The sequence below is a fragment of the Acanthochromis polyacanthus genome, chromosome 14, assembly GCF_021347895.1.
Source record: "Acanthochromis polyacanthus isolate Apoly-LR-REF ecotype Palm Island chromosome 14, KAUST_Apoly_ChrSc, whole genome shotgun sequence".
Classification (NCBI taxonomy): Eukaryota; Metazoa; Chordata; class Actinopteri; family Pomacentridae; genus Acanthochromis; species Acanthochromis polyacanthus.
In genome coordinates this window covers 29,995,382-30,007,974 of record NC_067126.1, presented here as the reverse complement: position 1 = coordinate 30,007,974, position 12,593 = coordinate 29,995,382, and positions in this window count along the sequence as shown.

The following is a 12,593-nucleotide window of genomic DNA, read 5'->3' as shown; positions in this document are numbered from 1 at the left end:
TGTCAGACTTTCTGTGTAGACAGTCTTCATATTCAGTGTCATTTGATCCATCCAGCGCCCACAGAGGACAGAGCTTTGACTCCGGCCGTTTTAAAGTCCCATCCTGCTTCCTTGAGACTTGGGGCTGGATCTGAGGATAGGAGAAAGAGTAATGTGTGTTCCCTCTTTGCAGAAAGGCTAGAATCAATATATTATGATAAAGTAGAGCATTAATAAGAAGTAGGCATCCACAGTTAGAGGTGCTTTGTGTTATTGGGTCAGTAACAACAAAAACTGCAACAAAATTACACAGTAAGTTGGCAAATTCACTCATTGGTAAACAAAGACTTGAATCTATGAGAGACGTGGGTTCAAATCCAGCTGATGGCCTTTTACTGCAGGTCTTCCCTGCTTTCCTGTCTTCCTCTCTACTTACCTACTGAATAATACCAACAAAAGCGCCCAAAAACCAAATTAGGAAAAAACGTCATAGTTTAGTATGTCATCCAAAATGTGGAAAAAAATGTCATAGCTTAGTATGTCGTCCAAAATGTGGAAAATAGCGTCATTGTTTAGTATTTCATCCAAAATATCACTAAAACGTCTAAGTTACTCCGCCAATGAACGCGGCAGAGTCATGTGACAATCGGCGTATGTTTGTCTGTCTGTCTGTGTGCAACATTACTCAAAAACGGACAAATGGATTTTGATGAAATTCTCAGAGGAGGTCAGAAATCACACAAGGACCACCTCATTAAATTTTCACACTGATGCAGCTTATAGTCTGAATCCATGGCTTTGTTAAGGATTTCCCATTGCCAGACATAGCTGCCGGCACGAAGAAACCACTTGTTAGATAAACATCTCCTGTGCTGCTTGAATGGTGACAAAATAAAAGCCCATGACATTAAAAATACGCCTTCATAACAAAAGTATGGAGGGAACAGTTATTGTAACACTAGTAAAACAAAGACTTGCCACATAGTGATGAACTGATCAACAGATCTTCATAAGGATTATTTACATGCGATTCGGTATCCATACATAATGTGCACAAGCATAACACATGCCTTCGCTCAGCACAAGGTAATTTTTTCTTAAATATTTCACCTGTTGGAAATGATACGTCAACTGAGCAGCCTTGGTGGAGTACTGCGCTCTCTGAGTGCCTTTCTATGTTACTAGTGCTGTTCCAGTATCTATCTACTGATAGCACCACCACACTAACTTTTCTTACCCTTCCAACCACCACAAGTGATGCATTAAGAGCAGAGTTTATAGTGTAAGTGCTGAACCCAATAAAGTTAAGGTTCCTGAATTCAGTATTAACAGCTTTCTCCCGATTAGCTTTAGTGATCCACTGTTTAAAATGATGCACATATGCCCTGAACAAACAGGGGAAAAAAGAAATTTCTGCTGTGTTGTTGCACTTGTAGTCTTTCGGATTAAGCTCGGCTCACTCTTTCACCCATCCTGGTGACACTGGCACCCTTAGTTGCTATGGAGCTTGTGTGGCAGAAAAGCCACTTGGTCACATATGGCCAGCTGTAAATAGCTTCTTGCATGCAGGTGAGTCGAGGTTTCCAAACAGGTGAACATACAGCAAACTCATTCACAATTTACTACCTGAAGGTGCTTACTCTCTGTTTGGTTGGGAGGCATGTTAGGGATTTCTTCAGTTTTTGCTGTCATCCAGGGAGGGGAACTGCAACAAGAGGTCAAGACACGCAGTTTGCTGGATTACCAAACTGGGAAAGTGGGCAACTGGGACACCAAACTTGATTTGGTAATTTGATTACCTGCAGATTTGGCCGGGAATTTGCACCTCTTTTAATCTCTGCGACTCAAAGCAGTATATGTCAATTATGTCTTATTTGTATGCTCTTGTGACACATAGATTGTACAAAAGTGTAGTAAAACTCTACTGTATTCAAGTCAAACAGGAATAAATGTGCTAACCCACCCAATATCAATTTTTCGGGTTAGTATGGTCATGTGTAAAACCCTACCAGTCGCATGAGATTTAACAAAAGGCAGTGTCCTTGAGGGCATCCTTTTTGCACTTGTAGCACACAGTACACCCTTTCTTGAAGCCAAAATGGATAAGTTCATAAGGAGGGTTCACCGTGGCTGCCATCCTGTTGTTTCCTTCACTTAGCTCCAATCAGAAGGGCTTGGCAGCTCAGGGTCAGGAAAAAAAGCTTTGCTCCTGACACCAGCCTGATAGGTGAAATGTTTCTGAAGAAATCACTCAAAATACTGTTCCAAAGTTTGCTGTAGTGGGATATTTACTAGCATTCAGGTATACTGCGAGCTCACAGACATAGAGAGTGAGTCTGAGAAGGTAAAGCCGACCTGGAACACTGGCAGGGAATGACATTTGTACAGATGATCAAAAGGAATGGAGGTGACACTGTTTAAGCACTATAGTGATCATTGGGTGGTTTACGGTTCGCGAGTAGATGCTATAGTCTGGCAGACAGTCGACGGCAACAAAGAGGTGACAAGATCAAAGAGTCAGAACAGCAGGGGTTAAAAGACTGTATTCAGACATGATTAGCTTATATTACAGTCATCACGTGTGGATTCAAACCAAAGATGAATCGCACCACTATAACAAAGGATGTGTCTTCTTCATCAGTAGCATGTATGCACTGGTTTAATGTGTTTTTTTTCCAATTATATAATTGTTTTTTGAACTAAAGCATGCCCAGCTGTAAAAAATATAAACAGTCCATTGGCTACACTTGTGTTATCTTGTCGAAGGTCATGAGGGGTCAGAGTCTCTCAAGCCGATAGAACACCTTTGGGATCAATTAGAGCGGAGACTGACATCAGTGTGTGACCTCACAAATACGCTTCTGGAAGAATGGTCAAAAATTCCCCAAAACACACTCCTAAACCTTGTGGACAGCCTTCGAAGAAGAGTTGAAGTTGTTATGGCTGCAAAGTGTGGACCGACGTCATATTGAACCCTGTGGATTAGGAATGGAATGTCACTTACGTTCATATGCAAGTCAAGGCAGGTGAGTGAATACGTGTGGCAATATAGTGTATGTCGTCCAAAACGTGGGAAAAATGTCATAGTTTAGTATGTCATCCAAAATATGACCAAAAATGTGTTTAGTATGCCGTCCAAAATGTGACCAAAAATGTCATAGTTTATTATGTCTTCCAAAATGTCACGAAAACGTCATAGTTTAGTATGTCGTCCAAAATATGACCAAAAACGTCATAATTTAGTATGTCGTCCAAAATATGACCAAAAACGTCATAGTTTAGTATGTCATCAAAAATGTGACCAAAAATGTCATAGTTTAGTATGTCGTCCGAAAATGGACAAAAAATGTCCTTTTTTGTCTGAAATTGGATAAAAACGTCATAATTTAGTATGTCGTCCGAAAATGGACAATATCATAGTTTAGTTGGATTACAGGTGTTCAGTTAGCTCACCTAAGGTGACTCAAATAAGAAAGACTGCATCTGAGACACAAGATCGAATCGTTCTTCCACACTTGACAATTGAGAAAATCCAACAAATGAACCCAAAGAACTTCTCAGAAAAAAAATGTCACACTTTATAATATTGTCCACCTTCCCAACCAGGTGAGCTAACTGAACACCTGTAATCCAAATGTTGGAGGACATACAAAACTATGACGTTTTCTGTCCATTTTCAGACGAGATGCGAAACTATGATATTGTCCATTTTCGGACGACATACTAAACTATGACGTTTTTGTCCAATTTCAGACAAACAAATGACATTTTTGTCCATTTTCGGACGACATACTAAACTATGACATTTTTGCCCATTTTCAGATGACATATTAAACTATGAAGTTTTTTGTCCATTGTTGGACCACATACTAAACTATGACGTTTTTTGTCCATTTTCGGTGAAAAAAAAATACGCTTTTTGTCCATTTTCGGATGACATACTAAATTATGATGTTTTTGTGATATTTTGGACAACATACTAACCTATGACGATTTTTGTCCATTGTTGGACGACATACTAAACTTTGACGTTTTTTGTCCATTTTCAGACGACATACTAAACTTTGATTATTTTTCCGTTTTCAGATGACATACTAAACTATGACGTTTTTGTCCATTTTCAGACTAAAAATGACGTTTTTTGTCCTTTTTCAGACGGCATACGAAACTATGCCGCTTTTTGTCCATTTTTGGACGACATACGAAACTATGACGTTTTTTGTCCATTTTCGGACGACATACTAAATTCTGACGTTTTTTTGTCCATTTTATGACGACATACTAAACTTCCATGTTTTTTGTCCAATTTCAGACAAAAATTACGGTTTTTGTCCATTTTTGGAAGACAAACTAAACTATGACGTTTTTGCCCATTTTCGGACGATATAATAAACTATGACATTTGTTGTCCATTTGCGGACCACATACTAAACTTTGACATTTTTTGTCCATTTTCGGTCAAAACATTACATTTTTGTCCATTTTTTTGCCCATTTTCAGACAATATAATAAACTATTATGTTTGTTGTCCATTTTCGGACATTTGACGTTTCTGCCCATTTTTCGACGGCATACTAAACTATGACGTTTTTTGTCCATCTTCGGACGACATACTAAACTTTGACGTTTTTTGTCCATTTTCGGTGAAAAACATTAAGTTTCGTGTCCATTTTTGGACGACATACTAAAGTATGATTATTTTTCCGTTTTCGGATGACATACTAAACTATGACGTTTTTGTCCATTTTCAGACTAAAAATGACGTTTTTTGTCCATTTTCGGAAGACATACTAAACTATGATGTTTTTGCCCATTTTCGGATGACATACTAAGCTATTACCTTTTTTCTGTCCATTGTCAGACAACATATTAAACGATGACGTTTTTTGTCCATTTTCAGTGAAAAAATTACGCTTTTTGTCCATTTTCGGACGATATACTAAATTATGATGTTTTTGTGATATTTTGGACAACATACTAAACTATTACATTTGTTGTCCATTGTTGGACGACATACTAAACTTTGACTTTTTTTGTCCATTTTCGGTGAAAAAATTACGTTTCTTGTCCATTTTCGGATGACATACAAAACTATGAAGTTTTTTGTCCATTTTCTGACGACATACTAAACTATGATGTTTTTTGTCCATTTTCGGACGACATACTAAACTATGCCGTTTTCCAGACCATATCGCTCCAAAAGTGGACCAGACTGGAGCTGAGGAAAACATAGACCGGATCGCTCCAAAAAGTGGACCAGACTGGAGTTGAAGAAAACGTGGACCGGATCGCTCCAAAAAGTGGACCGGACTGGAGTTGAGGAAAACGTGGACCGGATCAGACCAAAAAGTGGACCGGACTGGAGTGGAGGAAACCGTGGACCGGATCGCTCCAAAAAGTGGACCGGACTGGATTTGAGGAAAACATTTTCGGATGATACACTAAACTATGATGTTTGTTGTCCATTTTAGGATGACATACTGAACTATGACCTTTGTAGTCCATTTTCGGACGACATAGTAAACTCTGACATTTTTAGTCCATTTTCGGATGACATACAACACTATGACATTTTTTGTCCATTTTCTGACGGCATACTAAACTATGACGTTTTTTGTCCATTTTCGGACGACATACTAAACTATGCTGTTTTCCAGACCATATCGCTCCAAAAGTGGACCAGACTGGAGCTGAGGAAAATGTGGACCGGATCGCTCCAAAAAGTCGACTGGACTGGAGTTGAGGAAAACGTGGACCGGATCAGACCAAAAAGTGGACCGGACTGGAGTTGAGGAAAACGTGGACCGGATCGCTCCAAAAAGTGGACCAGACTGGAGTTGAAGAAAACGTGGACCGGATCGCTCCAAAAAGTGGACCAGACTGGAGTTGAGGAAAACGTGGACCGGATCGCTCCAAAAAGTGGACCGGACTGGATTTGAGGAAAACATTTTAGGATGATACACTAAACTATGATGTTTGTTGTCCATTTTCGGATGACACACTAAACTATGTCCTTTGTAGTCCATTTTGGGACGACATAGTAAACTCTGACATTTTTAGTCAATTTTCGGACGACATACTAAACTATGACTTTTTTTGTCCATTTTCGGACGACATACTAAACTATGCCGTTTTCCAGACCGTATCGCTCCAAAAAGTGGACCGGACTGGAGTTGAGGAAAACGTGGACCGGATCAGACCAAAAAGTGGACCGGACTGGAGTTGAGGAAAACGTGGACCGGATCGCTCCACAAACTGGACCGGACTGGAGTTGAGGAAAACATTTTAGGATGATATACTAAACTATGATGTTTGTTGTCCATTTTAGGATGACATACTGAACGATGACGTTTTTGTGCATTTTCTGACAAAAAATGTCTTTTTTTTCCATTTTCGGACGACACACTAAACTATGACCTTTGTAGTCCATTTTCGGACGACATAGTAAACTCTGACTTTTTTAGTCCATTTTCGGACGACATACTAATCTATTATGTTTTTTGTCCATTTTCGGATGACATACTGAACTATGACGTTTTTGTCCATTTTCTGACAAAAAATGACTTTTTTTCCATTTTCGGATGACAGACTAAACTATGACGTTTTTGTCCATTTTCTGACAAAAAAATGACTTTTTTTCCATTTTCGGATGATATGCTAAACTCTGACTTTTTTAGTCCATTTTCGGACGACATACTAACTCTTACGTTTTTTGTCCATTTTCGGACGACATACTAAACTATTACGTTTTTGTCTATTTTCAGACGACATACTAAACTTGGACTTTTTTGTCTATTTTTGGACAAAAAATGATTTTTTTTCCATTTTCGGACAACATACTAAACTATGACCTTTTTGTCCATTTTCAGGAAAAAATGACTTTTTTCCATTTTCGGACGACATACTAAACTATGACGTTTTTGTCTATTTTCGGACGACATACTAAATTATGACTTTTTTTGTCCATTGTCGGACGACATATTAAACTTTGACGTTTTTTGTCCATTTTTGGACGACATATTAAACTTTGACGTTTTTTGTCCATTTTCGGACGACATACTAAACTGTGACTTTTTGCCCATTTTCGGACGAAATAATAAACTATGACTTTTTTGCAATTTTCGGACGACATAATAAACAATGACATTTTTTGTCCGTTTTCGGACGACATACTAAACTATGACGTTTCTGTCATATTTTGGACGATATACTAAACTATGACGTTATTTTTCATATTTTGTAGAGAGGAAACAAGAAAGCAGTGACAACATGAAGCAGAGAGCTTGAGGTGTATTCGAACCAGTGTCTCAAGAGCAGTCTCGTTTCTCAATCACCCTCTCAACCAGTTGAGCTACCAGGGACCCTGTTTTCTGTTCTTTGGAAGACATACTAAACTGTGACGTTTCAATGATTTTGGACAACATAAAAAAACTACAGCTTTTTTGTCACATTAGAAAATCTGACATTGTTTTCTGAGTTGACTTGTATCATTAGACAAGTGTAGAAGAATGAGCAATGCACAGGATTTGATCTTGTGTCTCAGATGCAGTCTTTCTCATATGAGTCACCTTCCTAACCAGGTGAGCTATCTGAACACCTGTGATTCAAATGTTGGAGGACATACAAAACTATGACGTTTTCTGTCAATCTTCGGACGCCATACAAAACTATGACGTTTTCTGTCCATCTTCGGACGCCATACAAAACTATGACGTTTTTATCCATTTTCGAACAAACAATGACTTTTTTTCCATTTTTGGACAACATACTAAACAATGACTTTTTTAGTCCGTTTTCGGACGACATACTAAACGATGGCTTTCTCGGTCCATTTTCGGATGACATACTAAACTATGACTTTTTTTGTCCATTTTCAGACAACATACTAAACTATGAAGTTTTTTGTCCATTTTCGGACGACATACTAAACTGTGATGTTTTTGCCCATTTTCGGACGATATAATAAACTATGACTTTTTTTTGCAATTTTCGGACGACATAATAAATAATGACATTTTTTGTCCGTTTTCGGATGACATACTAAACTATGACGTTTTTGTCATATTTTGGACGATATACTAAACTATGAGGATTTTTTTTTCCATTTTCAGATGACATACTAAATAATTACGTTTTTTGTCCATTTTGGGGACGACATACTAAACTATGACGTTTTTTTGTCCATTTTCGGATGACTTACTAAACTATGCCGTTTTCCAGACCGTATCGCTCCAAAAGTGGACCGGACTGGAGTTGAGGAAAACGTGGACCGGATCAGACCAAAAAGTGGACCGGACTGGAGTTGAGGAAAACGTGGACCGGATCGCTCCAAAAAGTGGACCGGACTGGAGTTGCAGAAATCGTGGACCGGATCGCTCCACAAACTGGACCGGACTGGAGTTGAGGAAAACATTTTAGGATGATATACTAAACTATGATGTTTGTTGTCCATTTTAGGATGACATACTGAACTATGACGTTTTTGTGCATTTTCTGACAAAAAAATGTCTTTTTTTTCCATTTTCGGACGACACACTAAACTATGACCTTTGTAGTCCATTTTCAGACGACATAGTAAACTCTGACTTTTATAGTCCATTTTCGGACGACATACTAATCTATTATGATTTTTGTTCATTTTCGGATGACATACTGAACTATGACGTTTTTGTCCATTTTCTGACAAAAAATGACTTTTTTTCCATTTTCGGATGAAATGCTAAACTATGACTTTCTTAGTCCATTGTTGGACGACATACTAAATTCTGACTTTTATAGTCCATTTTCGGACGACATACTAATGATTACGTTTTTTGTCCATTTTCGGAAGACATACGAAACTATGACTTTTTAAAACCATTTTTGGACGACATACTCAACTTTTACGTTTTTTGTCTATTTTCGGATGACATACTAAACTATGATGTTTGTTGTCCATTTTAGGATGACATACTGAACTATGACGTTTTTGTGCATTTTCTGACAAAAAATGGCTTTTTTTTCCATTTTCGGACAACACACTAAACTATGACCTTTGTAGTCCATTTTCGGACGACATAGTAAACTCTGACTTTTATAGTCCATTTTCGGACGACATACTAATCTATTATGTTTTTTGTTCATTTTCGGATGACATACATGACGTATGACGTTTTTGTCCATTTTCTGACAAAAAATGATTTTTTTTCCATTTTTGGATGACATGCTAAACTATGACGTTTTTGTCCATTTTCTGACAAAAAATGACTTTTTTTCCATTTTCGGATGAAATGCTAAACTATGACTTTCTTAGTCCATTGTTGGACGACATACTAAACTCTGACTTTTTTAGTCCATTTTCGGACGACATTCTAACGATTACGTTTTTTGTCCATTTTCGGATGACACACGAAACTATGACTTTTTAAAACCATTTTTGGACGACATACTCAACTTTTACGTTTTTTGTCTATTTTCGGATGACATACTAAACTATGATGTTTGTTGTCCATTTTAGGATGACATACTGAACTATGACGTTTTTGTGCATTTTCTGACAAAAAATGGCTTTTTTTTCCATTTTCGGACAACACACTAAACTATGACCTTTGTAGTCCATTTTCGGACGACATAGTAAACTCTGACTTTTATAGTCCATTTTCGGACGACATACTAATCTATTATGTTTTTGTTCATTTTCGGATGACATACATGACGTATGACGTTTTTGTCCATTTTCTGACAAAAATTGATTTTTTTTCCATTTTCGGACGACACACTAAACTATGACCTTTGTAGTCCATTTTCGGACGACATACTAAACTCTGACTTTTATAGTCCATTTTCGGACGACATACTAATCTATTATGTTTTTTGTTCATTTTCGGATGACATACATGACGTATGACGTTTTTGTCCATTTTCTGACAAAAAATGATTTTTTTTCCATTTTTGGATGATATGCTAAACTATGACGTTTTTGTCCATTTTCTGACAAAAAATGACTTTTTTTCCATTTTCGGATGAAATACTAAACTATGACTTTCTTAGTCCATTGTTGGACGACATACTAAACTCTGACTTTTTTAGTCCATTTTCGGACGACATTCTAACGATTACGTTTTTTGTCCATTTTCGGATGACACACGAAACTATGACTTTTTAAAACCATTTTTGGACGACATACTCAACTTTTACGTTTTTTGTCTATTTTCGGATGACATACTAAACTATGATGTTTGTTGTCCATTTTAGGATGACATACTGAACTATGACGTTTTTGTGCATTTTCTGACAAAAAATGGCTTTTTTTTCCATTTTCGGACAACACACTAAACTATGACCTTTGTAGTCCATTTTCGGACGACATAGTAAACTCTGACTTTTATAGTCCATTTTCGGATGACATACTAATCTATTATGTTTTTTGTTCATTTTCGGATGACATACATGACGTATGACGTTTTTGTCCATTTTCTGACAAAAAATGATTTTTTTTCCATTTTTGGATTACATGCTAAACTATGACGTTTTTGTCCATTTTCTGACAAAAAATGACTTTTTTTCCATTTTCGGATGAAATGCTAAACTATGACTTTCTTAGTCCATTGTTGGACGACATACTAAACTCTGACTTTTTTAGTCCATTTTCGGACGACATTCTAACGATTACGTTTTTTGTCCATTTTCGGATGACATACGAAACTATGACTTTTTAAAACCATTTTCGGACGACATACTAAACTTTTATGTTTTTTGTCTATTTTCGGATGACATACTAAACTATGACGTTTTTGTCCATTTTCGAACAAAAAATGACTTTTTTTTCCATTTTTGGACAACATACTAAACTATGACTTTTTTAGTCCATTTTCGGATGACATACTAAACTATGACGTATTTTGTCCATTTTCAGACAACATACTAAACTATGAAGTTTTTTGTCCATTTTTGGACGACATACTAAACTGTGATGTTTTTGCCCATTTTCGGACGATATAATAAACTATGACTTTTTTGCAATTTTCGGACGACATAATAAACAATGACATTTTTTGTCCGTTTTCGGACGACATACTAAACTATGACGTTTTTGTCATATTTTGGACGATATACTAAACTATGACGTTATTTTTCATATTTTGTAGAGAGGAAACAAGAAAGCAGTGACAACATGAAGTAGAGAGCTTGAGGTGTATTCAAACCAGTCTCATTTCTCAATCACCCTCTCAACCAGTTGAGCTACCAGGGACCCTGTTCGCTGTTCTTTGGAAGACATACTAAACTGTGACGTTTCAATGAGATTTTGGACAACATAAGAAGCTACAGCTTTTTTGTCACATGTTCGACAACATTTTGAAATCTGACATTGTTTTCTGAGTTGACTTGTATCATTAGACATGTGTAGAAGAATGAGCAATGCACGGGATTTGATCTTCTGTCTCAGATGCAGTCTTTCTTATATGAGTCACCTTTCCAATCAGGTGAGCTATCTGAACACCTGTGATTCAAATGTTGGAGGTCATACAAAACTATGACGTTTTCTGTCCATTTTCGGACGCCATACAAAACTATGACATTTTTATCCATTTTCGGACAGAAAATGATGTTTTTTGTCCATTTTCGGACGACATACTAAACTGTTACTTTTTTTGTCCATTTTCAGACCACATACTAAACTTCGATGTTTTTTGTCCATTTTTGGACAAAAAATGACGTTTTCTTTATCCATTTTCGGACGACATACTAAACTATGAGGGTTTTTTTTTAACCATTTTCGGATGACATACTAAACAATGACGTTTTTTGTCCGTTTTCGGACGACATACTAAAGTATGACATTTTTGTCCATTTTCGGACTACATACTAAACTATGATGTTTTTTTGTTCATTTTCAGACGGCATACTAAATTATGATGTTTTTGCCCATTTTCGGACAATATAATAAACTATGACATTTGTTGTCCATTTTCGGACGACATACAAAACTATGACGTTTTTATCCATTTTTGGACAAAAAATGACGTTTTTTGTCCATTTTCAGACGACATACTAAACTGTGACTTTTTTGTCCATTTTCAGACGACATACTGAACTATGACGTTTTTTGTCCATTTTCAGACCACATACTAAACTTCGATGTTTTTTGTCCATTTTCGGACAAAAAATGACATTTTTTTATCCATTTTCGGACGACATACTAAACTATGAGGGTTTTTTTTTTCCATTTTCGGATGTCATACTAAATAATTACGTTTCTTGTCCATTTTCGGACGACATACTAAACTATGACGTTTTTTTGTCCATTTTCGGACGACTTACTAAACTATGCCATTTTCCAGACCGTATCGCTCCAAAAGTGGACCGGACTGGAGTTGAGGAAAACGTGGACCGGATCGCTCCAAAAAGTGGACCGGACTGGAGTTGAGGAAAACGTGGACCGGATCAGACCAAAAAGTGGACCGGACTGGAGTTGAGGAAAACGTGGACCGGATCGCTCCAAAAAGTGGACCGGAATGGAGTTGAGGAAAACGTGGACCGGATCGCTCCAAAAAGTGGACCGGACTGGAGTTGAGGAAAACGTGGACCGGATCAGACCAAAAAGTGGACCGGACTGGAGTTGAGGAAAACGTGGA